This window comes from Artemia franciscana, chromosome 3, assembly GCF_032884065.1.
Source record: "Artemia franciscana chromosome 3, ASM3288406v1, whole genome shotgun sequence".
Lineage (NCBI taxonomy): Eukaryota > Metazoa > Arthropoda > Branchiopoda > Anostraca > Artemiidae > Artemia > Artemia franciscana.
Window position 1 is genome coordinate 11,532,349 of NC_088865.1, and position 23,486 is coordinate 11,555,834.

At 34.5% G+C, this 23,486-nt stretch overlaps 1 long non-coding RNA gene across 1 annotated transcript in view; it reads right to left on the reverse strand.

The window, feature by feature from the left end:
• Positions 1-6,250: 6,250 nt before the first annotated feature.
• LOC136024885 (uncharacterized) overlaps positions 6,251-23,486 on the reverse strand; it is a 39,538-nt gene continuing 22,302 nt past the window's right edge. Inside the window, exons 2-3 of the long non-coding RNA XR_010616949.1 lie at positions 20,531-20,665; positions 6,251-6,520 (exon numbers count right to left, since the gene is read on the reverse strand). This is a non-coding gene — a long non-coding RNA (uncharacterized LOC136024885). The remainder of the gene's footprint in view (positions 6,521-20,530; positions 20,666-23,486) is intronic.

Consider the following 23,486-nt stretch of genomic DNA (forward strand, 5'->3'; position numbering starts at 1 on the left):
ATCATATACGGAACTATTTCTGTTTGTTTTAAGGTTTAAAGTTCCTCCTTACTTTCAGTTGAAAAAAAAATAATTTCTGATTTTTTCCAAATAATTCCCCCCCCTCCCCCACTCCATCGAAAATTTGTTCCCCCACAGAAAATTCTTCCATGGAAAGTTTATTCCACGTAAATGCCCGCCTCCCCGGACAATCCCCCTGGATAACTCCATCCTCGCTGAAAATTCTCCCTGGAAAATTTCTTTAGGACGATTCAGCCTGAAAACCTCTCCTTAGCATATTTTCACTTGAAAAAGACTGTATTTTCTGTTGTTCAAATCAAGCTGGAAATCCCCCTTCATAGAAATATTTGTTCTCTGTGACAGCACCTCATTGGCTTTGAACTTTGAAGGTATTTTTATTCTCAAAGTTATGAGGCTGAAATTGGATATGAACCATGGGAGGACCTCGAAGCACGAGCCCCCTCCGTTTTACCATATCGTCGTTCCCTAGGGGTGATCGCACCACTTCCCTCAAAAATATATGGACATACGTTCCTGTGTTAGAACGAACTAGTTGATGAAAACTTTGCTTCAAAGGCATTTCAATTTTATCCATCAATCTTCCTGTTAGGTAGCTCAGTAAATGAACTCAATCCATTATCACAAGTAAATTAAAAATCTATGTTCGTGCCTTACCTGGAATGCGACGAACCATCTATTAGATTAATGTTTCGACTAATGAGAGTAGTTAATGTTTTTCAAGATACGAGAATAGTAATTATTATAAGTTCGGGTAGACCTTTATTGGTTTTATTTGTGCTAATAAAATTTAGGGATATAAATAAAAAATATGCATCGATTTTTTGAAACTTGAAATCCAGGATATCGCAGAACATGATTGTATTTTATGGATAAGTGCATTATGTTTGCTCATTTTTCAAACAGTTCGTGGTAACGAACTGTAGTAAGGAGCGACCCGGCTCAATAGTAACCAAAACTCTAAAAAATTGAATTTTGATATCAATAGCTACATCAAAAGAATCGCATTTTAATGCTGATTTTAAATATATAAGTTTCATCAAGTTTAGTCTTACCCATCAAAAGTTACGAGCCTGAGAAAATTTCCCTTATTTAGGAAAATTGGGGAAACACCCCCTAAAAGTCGTAGGATCTTAACGAAAATGATACCATCAGATTCAGCATATCAGAGAACCCTACTGTGAAAGTTTCAAGCTCCTTTCTACAAAAATGCGGAATTTTGTATTTTTTGCCAGAAGACAAATCACGGGTGCGTGTTTATTTGTTTGTTTTTTTTTTGTTTTTTTTCCCCAGGGGTCATCGTATCGACCAAGTGGTCCTAGAATGTCGCAAGAGGCTAACGAAAATGATAAGTTCTAGTGCCCTTTTTAAGTAACCAAAAATTGGAGGGCATCTAGGCCCCCTCCCACGCTCTTTTTTTCCCAAAGTCAACGGATCAAAATTTGGAGATAGCCATTTTGTTCAGCATAGTCAAAAACCATAATAACTATGTCTTTGGGGATGACTTACTCCCCCACAATCCCTGGGGGAGGGGCTGCAGGTTACAAACTTTGACCAGTGTTTACATATAGTAATGGTTATTGGGAAGTGTACAGACGTTTTCAGGGGGATTTTATTTTGTTTGGGGGTGGGGCTGAGGAGAGGGGGCTATGTTGGAGGATCTTTCCTTGGAGGAATCTGTCATGGGGGAAGAAAAATTCAATGACAAGGGTGCAGGATTCTCTAGCATTACTATAAGAAAACAATGAAAAATAAACATGAAAACGTTTTTTCAAATGAAAGGAAGAAGTAGCGTTGAAACTTAAAACGAACAGAGATTATTACGCATATGAGGGGTTCTAAAAATACTTTAGCATAAAGAGCGAGGTATTTAGGAGGAGATAAATACCTTGCTCTTTATGCTAAAGTATTTTTAGTAATTTCAACTATTTATTCTACGGCCTTTCTGATTCAGGGGTCATTCTTAAAGGATTGGGACAAAACTTACGATTTAGTGTAAAGAGCGAGGTATTAACGAGGGTACAAACCCCCTCGTATACATAATAAAAATATAAGGTTATGAAAGTTTGTTACGTAAGTTAATTCTTAAGTAACGTATATTTTTTACTAATAAAAACGTTCGTTAAAAATTAAAAGTTCTAGTTGCCTTTTTAAGGAACCGAAAAATTGGAGGGTAACTAGGCCTCCTTCTCCACCCCTTATTTCTCAAAATCGTCTGATCAAAACTAAGAGAAAGCCATTTAGCCAAAAAAAGAATTAATATACAAATTTCATTTTAATAATTTATGTGCGGAGAGCCAAAACCAAACATGCATTTATTCAAAAACGTTCAGAAATTAAATAAAAAAAACTAATTTTTTTAGCTGAAAGTAAGGAGCGACATTAAAACTTAAAACGAACAGAAATTACTCCGTATATGAAATGAGTTGTCCCCTCCGCAATCCCTCGCTCTTTACGCTAAAGTTTGACTCTTTGCCACAATTCTATTTTTTAAAACAATTAAAAGCTTTAGCGTAAAGAGCGAGGGATTGCGGAGGGGACAACTCATTTCATATACGGAGTAATTTCTGTTCGTTTTAAGTTTTAATGTCGCTCCTTACTTTCAGCTAAAAAAATTATTTTTTTTTATTTAATCTTATAAAGGCTTTGAACACCTATACGTAGCCTACAGAATCTCTATGAACGCTCTATATCACTTACAAACTCTTTAAAACACACATAAATACTAAGGAACGTCTAAATTATGATATCACTTATAAACACTTTGGGTTACGCAACTGATCACAATTGATCTCTTATCAATACTTCAAGTCTCTTATAAATACTTCATATAAACAAAAAAAAAAGTTTTTTTAAATGAAAGTAAGGAGCGACTTTAAAACTTAGAACGAACAGAAATTACTCCGTATACGAAAGGGGCTTTTCCTCCTCAACGCCCCGCTCTTCACGCTAAAGTTTGACTCTTTCTCTTAACTCTACTTTTTAAAACAGTAAAAAACTAAGCGTAAAGAGCGGGGCGTTGAGGAGGAAAAGCCCCTTTCATATACGGAGTTACTTCTGTTCGTTTTAAGTTTTAATGTCGCTCCTTACTTTCATTTAAAAAAACTTGTTTTTTTTTGTTTAATTTCATTTTAAAGTCAATTCTACTTTTCATATTATCTTATGAATTTGAAACTTGTATTTGGTGGATTATATCCTCTAAGTAACGTCTTTAACAATAAGTAATATAAAAATATAGATCTTCACGGTCTTATTTCACAGAAATAAGAAGGAATTTTTGCATAAGCTTAAATGCAAAGAGCTGGTTATTATCATTAATGTAGACGGGCTCATAGAACTGAGTTTAAGCTCAGACCACAAAAGTCAGTTGCCTCTACTCACTTACCTCCCAAAATAGTAGTACCGATAGTCACTGGCCCATATACGCCATTCTCACGCGTGGTATTTTCTAGGTAAGGCTTACCGCCTTTTTTTCCCTTTTGCCTTCTTTGACAGTTTCATGGTGTCTACCATCAATTTCTCATCCTGAGAACCTCATACACCAGCTTCAGACAGGCTTGGGCTAGCAAGACTCGTCACTTAAAGTAGAGGGAGAGTCAGGCACTGGTCAGGACAGCCAATGGCTCAAGGGCAAAGCCGTATCCAGAGAGAGGAGTTACGAGGTTGGACCCCCCGGAATTTTTTCTGACTCGTAAAAATATAACAAAATGCATATAAGCAAATTTGATGCGTTTTTTAAAATTTGTTTCCGCAAACCCTCCCCTTAACAAAATGAAAAAAAAGAAATGCTTGATATGCTCTTGCAGGAGGGTGTCAGAAGTCAGCAGTTATAGAGCCCCATGTGTCTACTAGTTCCAGGGACACCCCAGTAAGGTTGTCACCACCACTTTATGCTAGAATATTATTGTTGCTAGCTATATAAAAGAATCTCAGAGGAGATGTAAAAAACTCAAACGATCAGACTGGTTGGCTAAAACACATCTCTTAAAAATAAACCGTGGAAAACCTCCGTTTATAAGTTGATTTGGATCGATGTTTCATCTTATTCAATAGACTGTAGTTTGTTAAAGTACCTCTTTACTGGAAGTACCTGGCAGTAGCTCTGTATGAAAATACATGTAGAAAAATGTCAAAATATTATGACGAATCAACTCTGCCAGTCTAATATGAAATAGAAATTAATTATTTACGTTATTTAAAAATTAATTATTCATTAAATTACCCGCATTGCAGGCTAACATTAGTATTTTTAGTCAAATAGGAACAAGATAGACAGGGAACTACAAAATGGTGCTTATTATAGCTTCTTTTTTCTTCTTATCAAATACATAAACATTCTTTTAGTTCGCAGAGCCTACTTTTATGGCAGCGTGAACGCTTTCTCAGCAATGTAATTACAACGGATTTGAGAACAGATAACAATTGCAGCTTGTCGGTAGCTTTATCCTAAAGAGCATGCCGACTACTCTATCTAAATGTAAAATTACCATTGTAAATGTTGATATATTCTAGAATATTATTTTCACTACCACAATTTCTTTCATAACCATCAATTTCGTCACAATCACACGTAAAGACCGTATGTAACATTCCATGCTTCTGAGACCTTTTGATAAGCTGTCCTCAAATAGATGATAAGCATAATAATGTAGATCAGACGGACACAAGTGGGATTGGATAGCATCACCCTGTTTATTATTATTTTAAGAACAGCTTAGCAATCGGTTTTGGGCAATTATTTTAGAAGTGTCCACTACAAAATTTAGGTTGGTCATGACGACGATTTCAACGTGTTCAAAAATATCAATGTCCAGACATTAGAAAGTTGCCCTTTTTCAAAATAATTTACTTGGTATTAGATTCCAGCAAAACATCTTGAAAATAAGAACTAGTGTCGTAGTTGCGGTTTTTGGGTACGTAGACATAATCCGAACTTTAAGGAGGGGAAGATTTCTATGACATCTTATTATTAGAACACCCAGTTGGGGATTTTGGTTGTCAAAATGTAATACGAAGTTGGAAGGGGGGAGGCAATGAATTCATGTTATAAGGATGTTCATCCAATCGGTTATTGGGTGCCAACCATTCTTGTCAACAGTAAGAGCAAGTTACCTAGTTGTGAGTTTTGGACGTCTGTATTTGTCCCAGCCTTTTTGGAAAAAGGTTAGGCCTACTATAATTGTAATCATCTTGGGATTTACTGTTACAAGTTATCAGAGATTAGAAAAAACTTGGTAAGACACCAAACTGGGATCTTACTTTTGCTGCTTCAGGACCCCGACCGTAATTCGCCTTTATGGAGAACCGATAAAAAGGTTAAATTCATGTAACCAAAACATCTATAGGTTCTGGTCGATGAATTTTCACAAATTTTGGTGAAAAGGGAGAGTTAATTTCACCATTGTTCATTTAGGGTGTTGAGTACCAATGGAATCTATTTAGGGTGAGTGGGTTTCTAAATTCTTGCTATTAGGACATCTACCAAATTTTTTTGTTCAGTCTCAACCAAGCTTACCGCAAGTTGACAACCATTGCCCTAGTAGTTGGAATTTGGGACTAGCACTACCTCTCAGATGCAGGAGTGGGATAAGGGATATATTAGTTCAAGCAGATTTAATTAGGCACCTTTAAAATTATTTGTGATGGTGGGAGGAGAGTAGGGAAGGTCATAAAGTGTTTTATCAGAGCTTGTTTTAGAAATGCTTAGGAATTCGGTTAAATTTATGGGCTGGGGTCAGAGACCCCCTCTTTGGATGCCACCCTAGCTTCAGTGTCTTCGAAATGGGGTACTTGGACAACTCCATCTCTATGGGGAAAAAGGGTGATTTTCTTCTTTTTTCCCTTAAGGGTAACGGCACAAATCCAATAATTATGGAATGTTAAGAGAGGGCTCATTTGAAAGAAAATCGCCAAATTTAGTGCCTTTTTAAGCAACGAAAAAGACTATTACAAAGCAAAGTGGCGCTTCCTGCCATTTTCTGCCACCAACTATTAATTTTTGTACATAGAGGGTCAAAAGTCCAAGAACATAGGACATTTAAGACAGCTAGTCTGTTCTTTACAGTCTAAAAGTCTAAAGAAGAAATTTTGAGCCCCCGTCTTGAAAAAACTTCTGCGAAATAGCGTTTTATATCATCTCATACCATGAACCATCATTTTTGCCCAAAAAATATCAAAAGGCCAGTGAAAATCACATTCTAATAGATCCAATCACTTAATAATGGTTTAAAATCCTAAAAGAAAAGTTTTCATCAACCCAGTTAAAAAAAAAAAAACGATTCTAAAGTACGACATAAAAGCTGCAGCGAGACCTGCTTTTATTCATGAATCATCAGTTGATAAAAACACGAATACTGCAGTGATTACCAAGCTTTTTGGTAAAGCATCAGTGGATGATCGCCGTTATTGATCATAAAAGTAATAACGCCATAATCAAAGTAGAATTTTTTACCATTTTGCGCCACAAACCGTTTTTGGTTCCAGACCCATCTTACGGTAATACCTGAAAATCACAACTTTCTGTGAACTTCCTTTTTAGTTGTTTTAAAATTGAGAGCTTTTAGGATAGTTTTAGGATAAATTTTCGTTACTATTGCCACGTTAAAGGATTAAAAGAAGAAAAACTAATTGGTTAAATTTAATAACCCGTTTCGCCCGTAAAAATTCAACATTAACAGCGTGTTGATCCCCAGGGACAACTACATCTTCAAAGAAAAGCTAAGACCATTTAAACTATTGGTGGCATATGTTTTGTTTATTCAGTGCTGATTTTTTACAAAAACATTTCTTTTTTTTCTGAGTTCTGAGTTGAGTTCTGAGTTCTTTATTTAACATTAAAATCCATAAACAAAAAAATTACTTCAAGACAATCTCCCCCATAAGGCTCCATGGCCGGGAAAGAACAGGGGAGAAAAAAATACCAACAACAAAAAATATAAACAAAAACCAAAAATTGAGTCGCCCACCTTAATAATCTCCAAAAACTGACAAGCTAGGCAGGGAGTAGCACATGATTTCACCAACTCAATTAAATATCCAACTCATTCAAGAGACATCAACTCCAAGGGAAACCGGAATAAAAAATAAAGACAAAAAAAAAAAACAAAAAACAAACAAACAAAATTAATTACTAGCTAGAAAATCTCTAACATAATTTTTGAACATACCAAACGAGTGGCAGCTTCGTACGAACTCTGGGAGCGTGTTCCAGATCCTGTTGCAAGCTGTCAGAGGGTTGAAGTCAGACCTCACTGACGGTGTGTGAAGAACCAGTAAATTGTTGGATGTGCGGAGATGATAAGTCGATTGATCAGAAACAAAAGATATATTATGACATAGGACAGCAGGAAGATGGCCGTGCAACTGTAAAAAAACGAAAGAAGAACAAGAAAGAAAATAGAGAGATTTCAAATCAAGCAAGGGTTTAAGTGAAAAACGGTTAGTTTCCTGAATAAGAGTCCTTGCTTTATCATAAAGTTTTGAAAGTGGCTTCAGAGACGAGGGAAAAGTTGACATCCAAATAACAGAACAATATGAAACATAAGACTGAACTAGGCTGCAGAACAAGAGTCTAAGAATCGACCCTGGAAATATATATTTGAGCTTTCTAAGGATTCCAAGACTCCTGGAGACTTTCATTTTAATCAGGTCAATATGATACTTGAACGAAAGATTTTCGTCAAGCAAGATGCCTAGGAATCGAACGTAACGATCCTTAGGTCTACTTAAAGAACCTCTTGATACATTTATTTCATTTAAATCAGGGCAAGCCTTTGAGACTCTGGAGAAAATGAGAAAACATGACTTTTCGACATTTAAGGCAAGATAATTTACATCAAACCACTGGATAACTCTTTCAAAAAGGGCTATCATCCTTGAACGAAGATCAGACTCAGTTCTACCAGTTGTGCCAAGAGTACTGTCATCAGCAAAAGCAATAAGTGTATCCGGTAAGGACAAACTCTTGTCACAGCTAGTAACGGACACTGGTTGACAAAGACGACAGCAAATGGTAGGTTTTAAATTTTTAACCGCATTAATAAGGTCATTGACGTAGATTAGCATTCCCTCTTATTCCAATATGGGACATTTTCAGAAGAAGAATCTTGTGTGTTAATGAGTCAAACGCTTTTCGAACATCAAGAAAAAGAGCAGCAGGTATCAAACCAGAGTCAAGAGCTGAATTTAAATAATTCAAGAGAGTTGCACATGCATGCTCAGTTGAATGTTTGGCCCTAAAACCAAACTGAAAATCATGAAAAAAGAGTTTAGAATTAAGAAAATCAAGAAGTCGAGAAAGCATAGCTTTTTCAAAAATTTTACTAAACACTGATAAAAGAGATATGGGACGATAATTTGCAGGATCATTCCTTGATCCACCTTTAAAAAGGATGATAACACGAGCACGCTTTAGAGCACTTGGGAAGACACCATTTTCAAAAGAAAGATTGACAAGTCTCGTGAGGGCACACACAATGACAGGAAGAATGAACTTGACAACCTTAGTCGGAATACGGTCTGGGCCAGAGGATGAAGAACCCCTCAAACAATTGACAATTCTGGCTATTTCAGCTTCAGAGACAGGTTCCAATGCCATTGATTTAAGACAAGGTGGTCCTAGATAAGACCTAAAATCAGGTAGAGAAGAAGAAGGACTTACAGAAGAGGCTGTAGTTTTGCCGATATTAGCAAAATAGGAAGTAAACGCATCTTGAACTTTTAGCTCACCCTCTACATTTTTCCCGTCAATCACAACACTTGAAGGGACAGAAGGAGGCAGAAAAGATGGCCTGATAACAGAAGTGATTACTTGCCATGTCTTCCTAATGTCTTTACCGCACGCAGAGAATTTTCTATGATAAAATAACGATTTAGCCCTTCGGCAAAGCGAATTGTAAACTCTTTTATAAGCTTTGAAAAGTTGAAGCCGGGAATCACGCGAAAATGGATTAGAGCACCTGTAAGCCTTCCAAAGATAATTTTTCTTCCTCCAACTTTTAAGAAGTCCAGGGGTCATCCAAGGATTCAAAGGGGTTGTTCTTTTCGATGCTGGATTCGACTGGGGTGCATTACATGTATCAAAGATAACTTCTTTCAAAGAATCATAAAATGAATTAAACAAAGAATCTATGTCAGATCCATTTTTAGAAATACTCCACGAAAGACCTGCCAACCGTGACCTAAGAATATGCAAGTCCTGATCATTAAATTTTAAAGAGGAAAAACCTGCTTCTTGGCTCCTCCTTGGCAACGAATCGGAAAAATCATACATGGAAAAAACAGGAAAATGGTCTGAGATATCACTCATCAATATAGAATTTCGCACCAACGTCAAAGATAAAAAAATATTATCAAGCAAAGAAGCGGTAGTGTTAGTTATGCGAGTTGGAATGCATGCAGAAGGTAGTGTTCCACAAGCGAGCATTGTCGAAAGAAAATCCAAGGACGAGGATGACCTCCGGTCACACAAATTAAGGTTGAAGTCGCCCATAATTACAAGTTCACATGAATGAAGTTGGATTATTTCCAAGACCTCATCAAGAATCTGAAGGAAAGAGGGAACAGACCCACTAGGAGACCGGTATATATTACCAACAATCAAAGCTTTAGCTTGGGTTTTAATCTCAATAAATATGGATTCAAAAATTCCTTCTTCATTTCTTGACAGGTCATGTCTAACAGAGTACGGAAGACATTCCGAAACATAAACAGCAAGGCCACCTTTAGCCATCCTACTTCGATTCAAATATTCCATCTTGTACCCAGGGAGATGCAATAGAGATTCGTTTTTTGAATCAAGGAAAGTCTCACAAAGACCAATGAAGTCAGGGTGGCCACTACGCACTATTTTTTTCAACTCATCAAACGAAGAGCAAAGACCCTGAACATTAAGCTGAAGTACAGAGAATCTACCATCTCGTTTGGATACTCGATCTAAATCAGATACGTAATTACTACTAACTGAAAAATGGGGATTTGATGGTGATTTGTTAGACTGACCTACTGAATTATTTATCAAACTAAGAATATCAATTGGGTTATTTTGAAGATGAGATAGTCGCTCACCCAAGGAGGAGATGTCACCCAAACTAGAGTCAGACAAATTAAAAAAAAAAAAAAAAATACAAACTATGATCCATCATGCGCCACCCACCACCCAGCTTGGCATCTTCATAACAATGACATGTGACACTGTCACTATCAATCTTTTCACTAAACATTTAAATCTCGATTCTATTTACTTGTAACACCTTTAAATGATAGAAACACCAAACTAAAAATAGTTTTCACTCTCTGAATAATCTTACGTCTATTAATACCTATAAACTAAAACTTTCTGTGAAATTTTCTTTTGGTGTTTCAAAATTATTGAGCTTTTAGAGTAGTACAGTATTTTCGTCAGTGTTGCAAAGTTGAAGACTTAAAGACAAACTAAAACCACTTAAGCTTTTAATGGCACATTTTTTGGTTTATTTAGTGCTGATTTTGCATCCACATATCTTTTTTCTTAAGATTTCACGCCTGCTACTATCAAAAAAAAAGAAGAAAAAATTACAAATGCAAATGGGTGTCTTTTTCATTAAAAATTGAATTTTCGATTCTTCGAAAGATTTACGAATTTTCGAAGGAACACAAAAATAAAAATACTTTTCGGTCCCCGGCCCATGTTACGTCTATTCACACCTGAGAACCACAATTATCTGTGATTTTTCTTTTCGTTGCTTTAAAACTACAATGATTTTAGATGGTTCAATGGTTTTAAAACTACTGACATTAACGTCAGTGTTGCCACGTTGAAGCCTTATAACAAGCAAAACTTATTGATTAAATTAGACAACACTTCTGTCTCGTAAAAGTTCAAACATTAACAGTCTGTTCATTCCAGAAGAAAATTACTCCTTCAAAAAAGAGCTAAAACCACTTTAAGTATTGAGTGCATATGGTTTTATTTTATTTAGTGCTGGTTTTTCATCCGCATTTCTCTGTTTAGCTTTCGCTACTACTGTTAGCAAAAAAACTTATAACTGCATCTGAAGGCTTTTATGTCATTGAAAATTGACATCATGATTCTTCCGATTTTTTTTTTTTAAAGTCATATTTTAGCTTCCGCTAGTTTTTACCCATTACTGATATGACTTCATATTATTCAAAGGCGTTTTGCATCTTTATATAACAGAAAACTAAGCAATGGAAATTACTTTACTAAATTCAGATTTCGAAATGTCGCAAGAATATTTCGTTTCTTTCGAATTGTCACAAAAATATTCGGTTTCTTTTGAGTTGTCACAAACATATTTCGTTTCTTTCGATTTGTCGCAAAAAAAATGTCATTTCTTTCGAGTTGTCACAAGAAAATATCATTTTTTTCTTCCGAATTATCACAAGAATAACTCGTTTCTTTCGAATTGTCACAAGAATATTTTGCGTCGAGTCAATTGTTATTTTAGCCTCCATCAATTCAAACTATGAGATTGTATTTTCACTTTCCTTGGTACTTTAAACCAAGTAATCTGAACAAGTTCTTTAATAGTAATAGTAATCTGAATGACAGTGATTAAGCTTATTCTTGCGTGAGTTCACTTGTCGAAATTTGTGGTATTTACTATCAAACGAAGTCGTACTCCTTATGAATTCAATCTGTTCATTTATAATTAAAATAATGCGCTCCTTTGAAAAAAAAACTAGACCTCATTTGCATATGTATTTGTTTTTATACATTTGAGACCAAGATTTCTCGGCCAAATTTTAATTGAATGTAACCAAAAATTAAAAATAAACAAAAAGGATTAAAATTGATCAGTAATTGAATATATTTATCTAGAGGGTCAGGGGTAGGGGTTTGAGCCCACCCCCGAAATTTTTCCTATTCTAAAACGTAACAAAGGCCATATGAATAAATTTTTGAAGCGTTTAAAAAAAAAATGTTTTTGTAAAATCCCCCCGAAAAAATGGTTCTAAAGGTGTTTAGTCCACCCCGCAAAATACCACCCGCAGAAAATAACCTAGCCCCGGAAATTACCCCCGTGGAAATATCCGCTCCAACGGAAAATACCTCTCCCGGAAAATACCCAACTCCTTGGAAATAGACCCCTCACAGAAAATACCGCTGGAAACATCCCCTTTCCTCCGGAAAATACTAGCCAATAGGCTCATTAAGCCCTGCGGCCTTCACTATTCCCGAACTTTGAAGGATTTCCCCGAAAATCTTGCAAAATTTGGACCGGCAAAAACGCTTGGGCCTAGAAGCGTTAAAGTTTGAATTCGGCCCTGTGTGATACAAAATCTTGAGCCGGTGAGATTTAAGCAATTAATATTATAATAGGTCTATATCAAATATTCAGTTTAATTTTATTAGTTCTTGCCAAAACTGTTCATTTATTTTGAATAAAAAATTATTTTGAAATAGGGAACTTTGAAAAACATGAAACTCTGGGAATAAAAAATGAACAGAAATTAATTTAAAACAAATTCCGAAAAAGAAGTTTTTCTAAAGAAAAGTAAAGGCCATATTGAACTTAAGATCAGAACAACCCAAAACGAACAGATACTAAATAAACAATCATTCCGAAAAAACATACTGTAGGTACTAATATAAATGAATAAATAAATCTTAAAACGAGTAAAGCTTAAGTTTAATATGAAAATCAAGCTTAAAACGCCCCCTTTCATATAAAAAGTAATTTCTGTTCGTTTAAGTTTTAATGTCGCTCCTTACTTTCTGTTAAAAAAATTTGTTTTTTTATTTAATTTTACTTTAAAGAACGATCAGCTGAGAAATGAATTTCTGAGTGACAAAGGCTTAATTATTTACACACAGGCCTTTTGGTGGCTTTGGAGGCCTCTCAATGACTTTGTTGTTCGGGCATAGGGATAAATAATGTAATCATGTAAATATTTTTTTTAATAAATATTTTTTAATCATGCGTTTTGGGGATGCTTCATGGACGATGTTATTTCAGTTTGGAATTACGTCGAAAATGAACTCAAAGGTTTTCTAGAACATTTAAATTCTTACGATAGAAACCTGCAATTCACTCTAGAGACCCAAGCAGATGGAACAATACCTTTTCTAGATGTATTGATAATACCTAGTGTGAATTAACTTGATTTTACGGCTAACAGAAAACCTACGCACAATAATAGATACCTTCACTTCAAATCTAACCATCCTCTACAGGTTGAAATTGGCGTTGTAATATCTCTTGTGGATAGAGTACTGAATATCTGTTCAGATTCGTATATTAAAAAATAATTAAATTTTATTACAAACATAATTTTTGGCAACGGGTATCCTATTTCTCTTATAAATAATGTTATTGCTCGTGGGATTTAAGCCTTAAATCCCACATCAGTGAATGATTCGAATAAACCCACAAGCACGATTTACCTACATTATATTCCGAAAATTACTTCATAACTGAAAAAGTTTGTTTAAAAAATAATTTATGTGTTGTCTTCGCAAGTATTCTAAGTACAATGAATCTTCTCAATTCAGGTAGGGATAAAACCCCAATTACTCGTCTAAGGGTGTATCAAATACCAGTAGTTGTGGAAACTATTACAGTGGTCGAACCATCCAAAATTTTGGAACAAGATTACAGCAACACAAAGAAATTATTGAAAATGCATTAAAATCTAAAAAAAGCTCCATATCTTTTGATTCAGCTTTAAGCAATCATATTTTTCAAAATCCAAACCATTATGTTCTATTTAGCGAAACAATTCTAATTAGCAATGACCTGGGAATCAAACAAACTGTCCGCGAGGCAATCGAAATCAAACGAAACTTAATTAATCTTGGCTGAACTTTTCGTTGAGATTTAATGATGCCAAGGCTATTTTGAAAAAACGAATTTTTAACCAATAACTTTTATTTCAAATGTTTTCTTTTGTATTATTTTTTTATTTTCTTTGCTGATGATGGCTTTTAGATATAGGGCCGAAATATTCAAATATGATTCAGTATTTTGGGGAAAAATCCTTATTATTCTCTCTTTTGTATTGGCATAGGGATCTTAAATATATTACTCCCTCTTTAATTTTCAGGCCTAAGAAAATCCCCTTAGTGAGGGAGCTCGAGATGGATGAGTAACGTCAAATAAAACTGTAACTTTTAATATTATTTCTTAGGCGTTCGTAATATTAACAAGAGGTAACGTAAGGACAAAAATGTTTCTAGAACAATTTGATTGGTTAATAATTAACCTTGAACTGCAACTTATCGTTGAATGTAGAATCTGTTTTTTCGTGGGACAGCAATCTGCCCTACTACCTCCACTTTCGTATTACATAAGTTTTAGGGTTCCAAAATTAATTGGGCAGCTATATTTGGTAAGAGATCATATAAATTATGTGCGTAGAAGTTCGGGGAGTAACACCTTATCATAAAATATTGTATTAAGTAGTGCATCCCGTATTTTTTTTTTCGTGAAGCATGACCCTATAAACCATCCGTGTTGAAAAGAAATACATAAAAGGTATTCACTACCATTTTAATAACTAAAGAAATAGAGAAGCAACAACCAATTTTGGAGTAAGATTAGAGATAGTAGATTTAACACCAAAACCGATGTGGGCGGTTTAAGTTTCAAAAGAGTCAAAAATCTCTCAGAAAATGATATGTCTTTCAAACTGCTTATTAGAATCCAAATTGTCGTAATTTTAACCACAGAGTTACGTATCTAGCAACAAACTATACCTTTACGGCAAATGGAATTGTACTATGTATATTCCATCTTGAAGGTACAGCGGTTATTTTTAATGAGGGTGGGGGAGGGGGGAGTTCTGATTAACATGGTATACACTTGAAAAATAGAGGTATCTACTATAAGTTCTTTGAGAGGGGATCGCATTAAAATGAAAACTACTTCTTGGCAATATTTCTGATTTTTGCAAGTAAAATAGGAAGAATTACATTCGGCATGTTTCATAAATAGATTAAAATTGAGAAAAATTTGAAATTTGGACCTGAATTCGTACTTGAAAAAAGTGGAATACTTGTTATAGGTAAAATAATTTGACCCCCTTACAGTTTCGATCATGTGCGACTATGCCTTTCAGAAACGTAAGAAGGTGAAAAACTTGTAGTCAAATGCACCCTTTTCCCCAATTATCCGAAATATCCTAATTTTTTTTTGGAGTTCCTGTTCGTATGATTCGTATGTTTAAAGGAATTTCGTCTTCTTCTACCCTATTTTTCTCTGCTTGGATTTAATTAGCTTTCTGAATCGTATTTTTCAGTTTTATGCAAGCTTTCATGGAAAAACTTAGGTTAGGAAAGGCTAAATTAGATTAACCTAGCCTAACCTGTCACCATCAAACCTTGCATAAAACTGAAAAAGTTGACTGGCAGTGCTGACTACACCCAAGGAGAAAAAAAAGGTATTACAGACATTCACCAATTTTGGACATATATATATATATATATATATATATATATATATATATATATATATATATATATATATATATATATATATATATGTATATATATATATATATATATATATATATATATATATATATATATATATATATATATATATATATATATATATATATATATATATATATATATATAACGTTTGCAGTTGCCAGAGACGTCACTAGCTAAAATATTGGGAGGGGGATGCATTCTACCGATAGTATTATTATTTTACCTACTGATTTGAACTGTAAAAAAAGGCAATTCGGCCCATCAGTAACCAAAACTTTAATAAACAGAGTCTTGATAACAATGACAGCATGAATTGAAGCCAGTTCTGATGCTTATTTTTAACATACAAAATTCACGAAGTTTACTTTTAACTATCAAAAATTAAAAGTCTGAGAAAACTTGCCTAATTTTTGAAAACGGGGGAAACAACCATAAAACATCGTGATCTTAATACAAATCATACAATCAGATGTAACATGACGAAGAACTCTACTCTAGAGGTTTCAAGCTTATATTTACAAAATGTGAAATTTTGAATTTTTTGCAAGAAGCAAGGTCAAGGATGCATATTTATTTGTTCTTTTTTTTATTTGTTTACGTCTTTTGGGGTAATCGTATTGAACTGGTGATTTTAGATGAGAAGGGTCTCATTTGATCAGAAATCAAAAGTTCACGGGATTTTCCATAGAGAGGCATCTGGATTTTGTGGTATTATTGAAAAACAATTCGAAATTAAATAAAGAAACCAGTCTTTTTAAACGTTAATTAAGGAGCAAGGTCAAAACTTAAAACAAACAGAAATTATATGAGAGGATAGCTCCCTCCTCAATACTTTTCTCTGTACGCTAAAGTTTTTATTTTAGAACCTTGAAAGAACTTATTATTCTAATTAAATGGCCCTTGTGTTTCTGGAGTCATTCTAAAATAATTGGAATAAAAAGTGAAATTTTACCTTGAAGAAAGAGGTGTTGAGGAGGGGGAGGCCCTCCTATTATACGTAATAATTCCTGTTTATTTCTTGTTTTGATATTGCTCTTTACTTTCGGTTAACAGGTTGTTTTCTTTAGTTTGAACACAGAGGTTGATATTAATTTATTAATGTTACCTCAAATGTTTCTGTCAGCCCATTTAATAGATTAAAAAAGAACTTTGAGCCAGTAAAATAGTGTTTTTTCCCATCGCATTTTTGCCAACTCGAATTGATTTATCGAATGACTGAAAAGACTGGGGGTTATCCCCTCCTCCCATAAATGATGCCCCTTTCTTTAACTTATCAAAACCTTCCAATATAAGCCTATATTTTATTTTCTGCTCTGTTAAAGTTTACACCGGATTTTCTATCTTTCCTAATGTTTTTGTTACTTCTTAGGATTCGCTTGTAAAAGAAAAATATGCTTTATTTCAAAAGTTTGGGACATGTTTCATTTTGGATTCTCAAAAGACATTTTGGATTCTCAGGAAAGTAAAAACAACAGGCAATTTACTCAAAACAGTGGAACTGGTTGGAACCTTAAGAATATTTGAAATGAAATGCAACATACAATGGAATTGTATTTAAAAGTAAAATTTACAAATTAAAACAGTCCCAAGTGCGTTGTTTTTATGATGGAAAGGCAATATGGTCTTCGTCGTTATTCATATGTTATGCCCCCCCCCCTCCAGAGGTGATCATATCAAACCAAAGGTCTTAGAAGATCGGAAAAGGGCCAATCTTCTGATATGTATTCTCTACATTCATTAGTAAGGTTTATTACATGTATGCCTATTCAGATTCCTGGCATGCTAGATATCATTAGAAGAATAAATAAAAAAAAGGAAGTTTCGGGAAGTTCCATTATCAATACATAACTGACATTAGCATCTAAAACTAATTTGCATTCCTATACCACAATCCTTAAAAACCATTAAGCATTTCATACCTATTTCGTTAATGTATGTTGAGGTAAAAGCATGCGCGGGCGGGCATTTAGTAACCATCAATTAATAAGAATTACCGAATTTTAGTCTTCAAACCCAAAATTCATCACTCCGTCCTATTACCCAAATTGATTGTTATGTAACAACTAAGTATGGGCCTATAGGCGAAAAAGGATACATTAGGCTACAAAGGCGGTTTTTACTTTACTAAAATTATTTCAAATTGTGATGTCATTAAAAAGGGAAATTTGTTGGATTAAAAGTATGATTCAGAATTGGGATTAACAACCGAATCAGAGAAAAGGTACCTCTCTGTTTACATGATATAGCCAGAGACAAAATACCTTTGAAAAAATATATTCTGTTCCCAATTAAGTTACAGAAAGATAGGGCCATCATTTCATGAGAATTTTCCTGGGGGGGGGGGTTAAAAAGTGTATGTTACAGAATCAAAAGGGTGAGGCAATTTCATTTTCTTTTTTTTTTAAATTGTAGTATTAAAGGAGATAATTTTTGAAATCTAGGGGGCAAGTGCTCTCTCATGGGGGAAGGGAATTCTTTATGAAAAGGGTGCCAGATTTCCCAGAAAATTTACAAAGCAGCCAGAGCATGAATAAAAAAACAGGTTTTTTCAATTGAAAGTAAGGAGTAACTTTAAAACTTAAAAAGAACAGAAATTTTTACTTATATAGGGGGTCCCGCCCCATCGTCAATACCTTGCTCTTTACGCTAAAGTTATATATATATATATATATATATATATATATATATATATATATATATATATATATATATATATATATATATATATATATATATATATATATCCATGTCTGTACTTTATACTATATACTTAATACACTTAATATTATAATACTGTGTACTTAATATACTAAACACTTAACACTCGGACCGAGGGAGACTTGCATATACTTTATTTTCTAATTACGCATTACTGTAATCATTAGTATTAAGTCATGAGGTGCGAAATCAGCAATTTAAATTGAATTAAGGAATTCTGGAGTGAATTCAATTCTTCCTTCCTGTTAATGTATAACTGAATCATTCATTTTATAGGATTTGTTCCCTCCTGGGACTCGTTGTAATTCTCAATGCTGTTTGTCTTCAAGTTGTAGAATTCGTTTACGGTTCGGTGTGATATTCCCTGTCGCTTTTTTACTAATCATACTTTCCTTTATTATTATATTATATCCATTATTTTATTTGGGATTCATTGTGATTTTTTGCTTTCGTATGTCCTCTAGCCACGGATCTCGTTACGCTTCATTTTTGAGCATCATAAGCTCAGAGACTTTCTAAGCCTTTTGCCTTAGCAGGTTCGGATTCAGTTTAAATTATGTGTAATTTTACATAACAACATAGGTATAAAAAACCTTCTCACCCAGCCTCTCCCAAGTCGTTATATTTCTTTTTTAATTGCGTTGTTGTATAGTTTAGTAACAGTGGCCGGTGTTTACCCTCCCCCTTCTTAAAATATCCTCTTTGAAATGATTTTCCACGAGACTAAACCCCTACCTCCTGCAAAAATTACCCTCTCGGAAAATACCACACTGGAAAATAAACCCCCTCCCGTGGCTGGTTGGTCTCTAATCGCTTTCGACGTGTAAAGAAAGGACTAAAATTCTCAATTTCTGATCTAATGGATACCCTTTCAAGTTTCTGTGACCATAAGTGGATGCGTGGACGAGGAAGGGATAATCCTCCTCCTATACGGAATAAATTCTGCTCATATTGGATTTTAATGTTACTCTTTACTTTAGTAATAACAATAAAGGCCAGAAATACACCGAGAAACCATAAGGGGGTAGATATCAGTTTCACATTTTTGGTAATGCATCAATTTCTACCTCCGCCATCCCCTCGATTCCTCCTCCTCGTGGCAGCATTGCGGCAAAAATTTTGGATTATTAAAACTTGCAAAGGATACCAATCGGAGGGAAAAACTGACTTCTAGAGTTTAAAATTACATCCCCCCTTTATATGTTTGTTTAAGAAAAAACGAAAAAACCTAGATCTAGAAAAGTTACACAAAATTTTTTCTTGTATGAATCAGGGTGTTTGGAGGTATAAACTTCCGGAGGGGGTGCACTGAATATTTTGTTATCTCTAAATTTCCCTCACTAAGCGGAGCTCAGTCCCCGTTAAAACTGATAGTGATAGAAAACATTTATAGGTTCTTGTCGCTTATATGTACAGGAAAAATGTATAAATGGGAGGAAAATACACGTATATTGTTCAAATTCACTTTATTGTACTTGCAGCAGACCTTTCCTCAGTGGAAGCTGATACAGACATAAACGTCCCGCAAGTGGTGCTGGCACTGCGTGGATTAGGAGTAATTCCAGCATACTTACTAATTTACTAATACTTAGTTATACTTAGTTATTAATACTAATACTAATTTACTAATTTAATAATACTAATATACTAATACTTAGTAAATTCACGTCAATTCTTTATTTTGGAGGTGGTTAAAAGAAATATATAGAAAAGCGAAAATAGCGAGAAGTCAGCACGGTATTATAAATAGAAGTTATTTCTACATTATGGGTTAGTATATAAATCCAAAACATAAAGAATACGACGTTTTCAGCGCTTATCAGGCTTTTCAATCACAGATAAAAGAGTTTGGAGCATAATTAAAGTATCAATTAGATATTGGATGTACCTTTTTACGCATCATTCCGAAAATACGAAAACCACGGTGATTTGAGATGCCTGTTGGACAAACATTTTTTTTATTGTTAATGAAACGTATTTCAATCTCCAAAACTTTTATTGACTAAAACAGGGACGATATCTTTTTTACAATGTGATGGTCCTAAGCATATTGGTTTTCCATTACTGAGGCTTGGCTGTAAGTTTGGGCCTGAACATTTCCATCCAAGGCCCCTAGCTCCCCCTTTGGTCCCCAATGTCCCTCAGCTATTACGGCCAACTTTTTTTAAAACTTTGAATTTTGAAATTAAAAAAATTCTTTTTAAACCCCCATAAGTTTCATAAAGTCAATGGAAAACTGCTTAGAAGCTAGAATATTGTTGACTCAGTTGTTATCTCATATGAACAGATATGAGACCATCACACGATGTATTGTATAAATTCACCGAAAACATGAATTATTATGCAATACCAGATTACCTATCATTCTTGAAATTCTCGGAAACAAGCCAATAAATTCTCGGATGACAGGTTGCATATTTTTGGAATGATGCCAAGAAAGGTGTTAGCAACCCAAATAGTACATCAGAGTATGACCTGCCACAGTATCTGTTTCTGCAAAAGACAAGAGTAGGGCTGTCACGTGATGTGTTACACAATACCAGATAAACGCGTCATTATCAAGCTACTCCTTCTTATTTTGCAATGGTTCTATTTCTTTCCTATTTGAAGAAGTAAAGGCTTCATTCATATCCACTTTCAAAAGTTTCAAAAAAAAAAAAAAATGTAATGTTGATAGATTCAACCGAGTAAAAGAGCCTTAAATATCAGGAAAAAACTAGACTTGAGCTAATTTTGCAAAAGAGGTGGTTTGGAATATTTTTGCAGTTTTTTGATCAACTAGGGTCATCTATTTTCTCGATGATAATGCTCTGGAGTCTATGGTAAGGAAATGGACTTTTAAAGGCAGTATATTTGAATATACGTTAATCTGGGACATATCAGGAATTGTAATGGACCCCTATTTTTTGCAGTTTTTTATATTAAAAACGAGAATGGATTAATTTAATAGAAAAATATATATTTGAATTAAAGAGCGAAGGTGAAACTTAAAACGAGCAATATTTTTAAAATTACTGGGGGGAAGGGCAAACCGCCCCCACCCCTCCAAACGACACCTTTGGTGAAAGGACTGTGATAATTGCAACTACGAAAGGTAAAACACTTGAAGTTGATTTTAGTTCACATACCGTATAACCAACTAATATCAGCGTCAGTAGTATCCCCTTATGCACTCCGGCAGTACCCTTACCAAAACGAAATATTGAATTTACTAATAACTTTTTTAGACATCATTCCAAGAATATACATACCGGTTTCCGAGAATTTCGTGAATTTCAAGACTGATGTGTTATCTGATATTACGAAATAATTCATGTTCTCGATGAAACAATTCAGTTAATAAAAGCGCGGTCCTGTCTCTATGTACTATTGCAGTTGCTAATACCCTTTGTTAGGCATCAATTCAAGAGTTTGTAGACATGTTTCCAAGAATTTCGTGAATTCCAAGAATGATACGTTATCTGATATTGTGTAATCATCAATGTTTTCCGTGAACAATTGCAGTAAGTTCAACCGAGGCCAATATCCTGATTACCAAGAATTTCTTGGCATGTTTCACAGAATTTCAAATGATGCGCTATCTGGTATTACGTAAATATTCATGTTGTTGGTGAAACAATACAGTACTTTCTGTGACAGCCCTCACATCCGGTCCTTTAAGTTAAGCCCTGAAAAAACAGCCTTCTCGGCTTTTCAGTAGTTTTCCATTGACTTTATGAAACTTATGTCTAATGTATGATATGAAAGTGATATTCATTATTTTCTATGACGAAAACACAACCCATTACTCGACCGAGCTAACAAGTAATTGATGATATTATGTTCTTAGAAATACATTATAGGCAATAAAATGTACTGCTTCTGGGAAGCTGGAAAACCTGTGTTAAGCGTCACTGCATCGTAACAAGTTATTTGCAAAATCGGTTTCTCAATTGGATATATGGTAAATGCAATCAGTGATTTGTTTTCACGCACCTTTATATGCATTATTCCAAGAACAAGCAAACCACGGTGATTTGAGATGCATGTTGGACACACATTTTCTTTTAATTGTTAATGAAACTTGTTTCGATCTCCAAATTTTTAGTGACTACAACAGGGACGGTATCATTTTTTGTAATATAATTGTCTTGAGCATATTGATTTTCCATGACTTATTCTTGCGCATGAGTTTGTGCCTGAAAATTTCCATCCAAGAGCTAACGTCCCCCTCCAGGGCCCCAACGGCCCCCAGATTAAGCACCCAACATTTGATGTTTTCTTTGAACTTGGAAATTCTTAGACTTTTTTAAAAATAGTTCTAGTTCCCAGAAACCTCCATTAGTTTCGTAAAATCTAGGGAAAACTGCTTAGAAGCTAAAAACGTTGTTGACTGAGTTATTATTCCAAATGAAAAGATGGGAGGCCGTCACACGATGTCTTGTATTAATTCACTGCTAACTTGAAAGATTATGCAATACCAAATTACGCATAATTCTTGAAATTTTCAGAAACATGCCAAGATATTTTCGGATGATAGGATGTATATTTTTGGAATGATGCCAAGAAAGGAGTTAGCAGCTCAAATAGTACATCGGATTATTGGCTGCCAGAGTATCTGTGTCTCAAGAGACAAGATGTGAGGGCTGTTAGGTTGTGTGTTGTATTGTTTCACTAAAACATGAATAATTACGTAATACCAGATACGTATCATTCTAAAAATTCTAGGAAACATCTCTAGAAATTCCCAGGGTTCCAAAATGATTCCAAGTCTCAAAAATTCTTGTTAAAAAACAATTCTAAGCCTCCAAAGAACGTCAAAATTTTCATAAGATCAGTGTTTTAAAAAATTTAAAAATTTTTTTCAAAAAATTTCGTTCTTGAATCTCGGGAAAATGCCAAATAATTCTCAGAAATTAGGATGCATATTCTCGGAATGATACCAAAAAGGTATTAGCAACTCTAATAGTACATTGGATAATGGGCTGCTAGAGTGTATGTGTCTCAAAAGACCGTATGTGAGGGCTGCCAATTGATACATTGCATTGTTTCAGTGACAACATGAATAATAAAGCAATATATGATAAGGCATCATTCTAATACGGTAAGGTAAATTCTTGTTAAAAAAACAATTCTAAGCCCCCAAAGAACGTCAAAATTTTCATAAAATCAGTGGAAAACTGCTTCAAGGCCAAGAAAAGTTTTTGAATTAGCTGTTTTCTAAAAGACTAGATGCGAGGTATGTCACAGGAGGTATTGTACTGTTTCACTGACAACATGAATGATTACGTAATAACAGATAACGCATCATTTTTGAATTCTTCGGAAACATTCT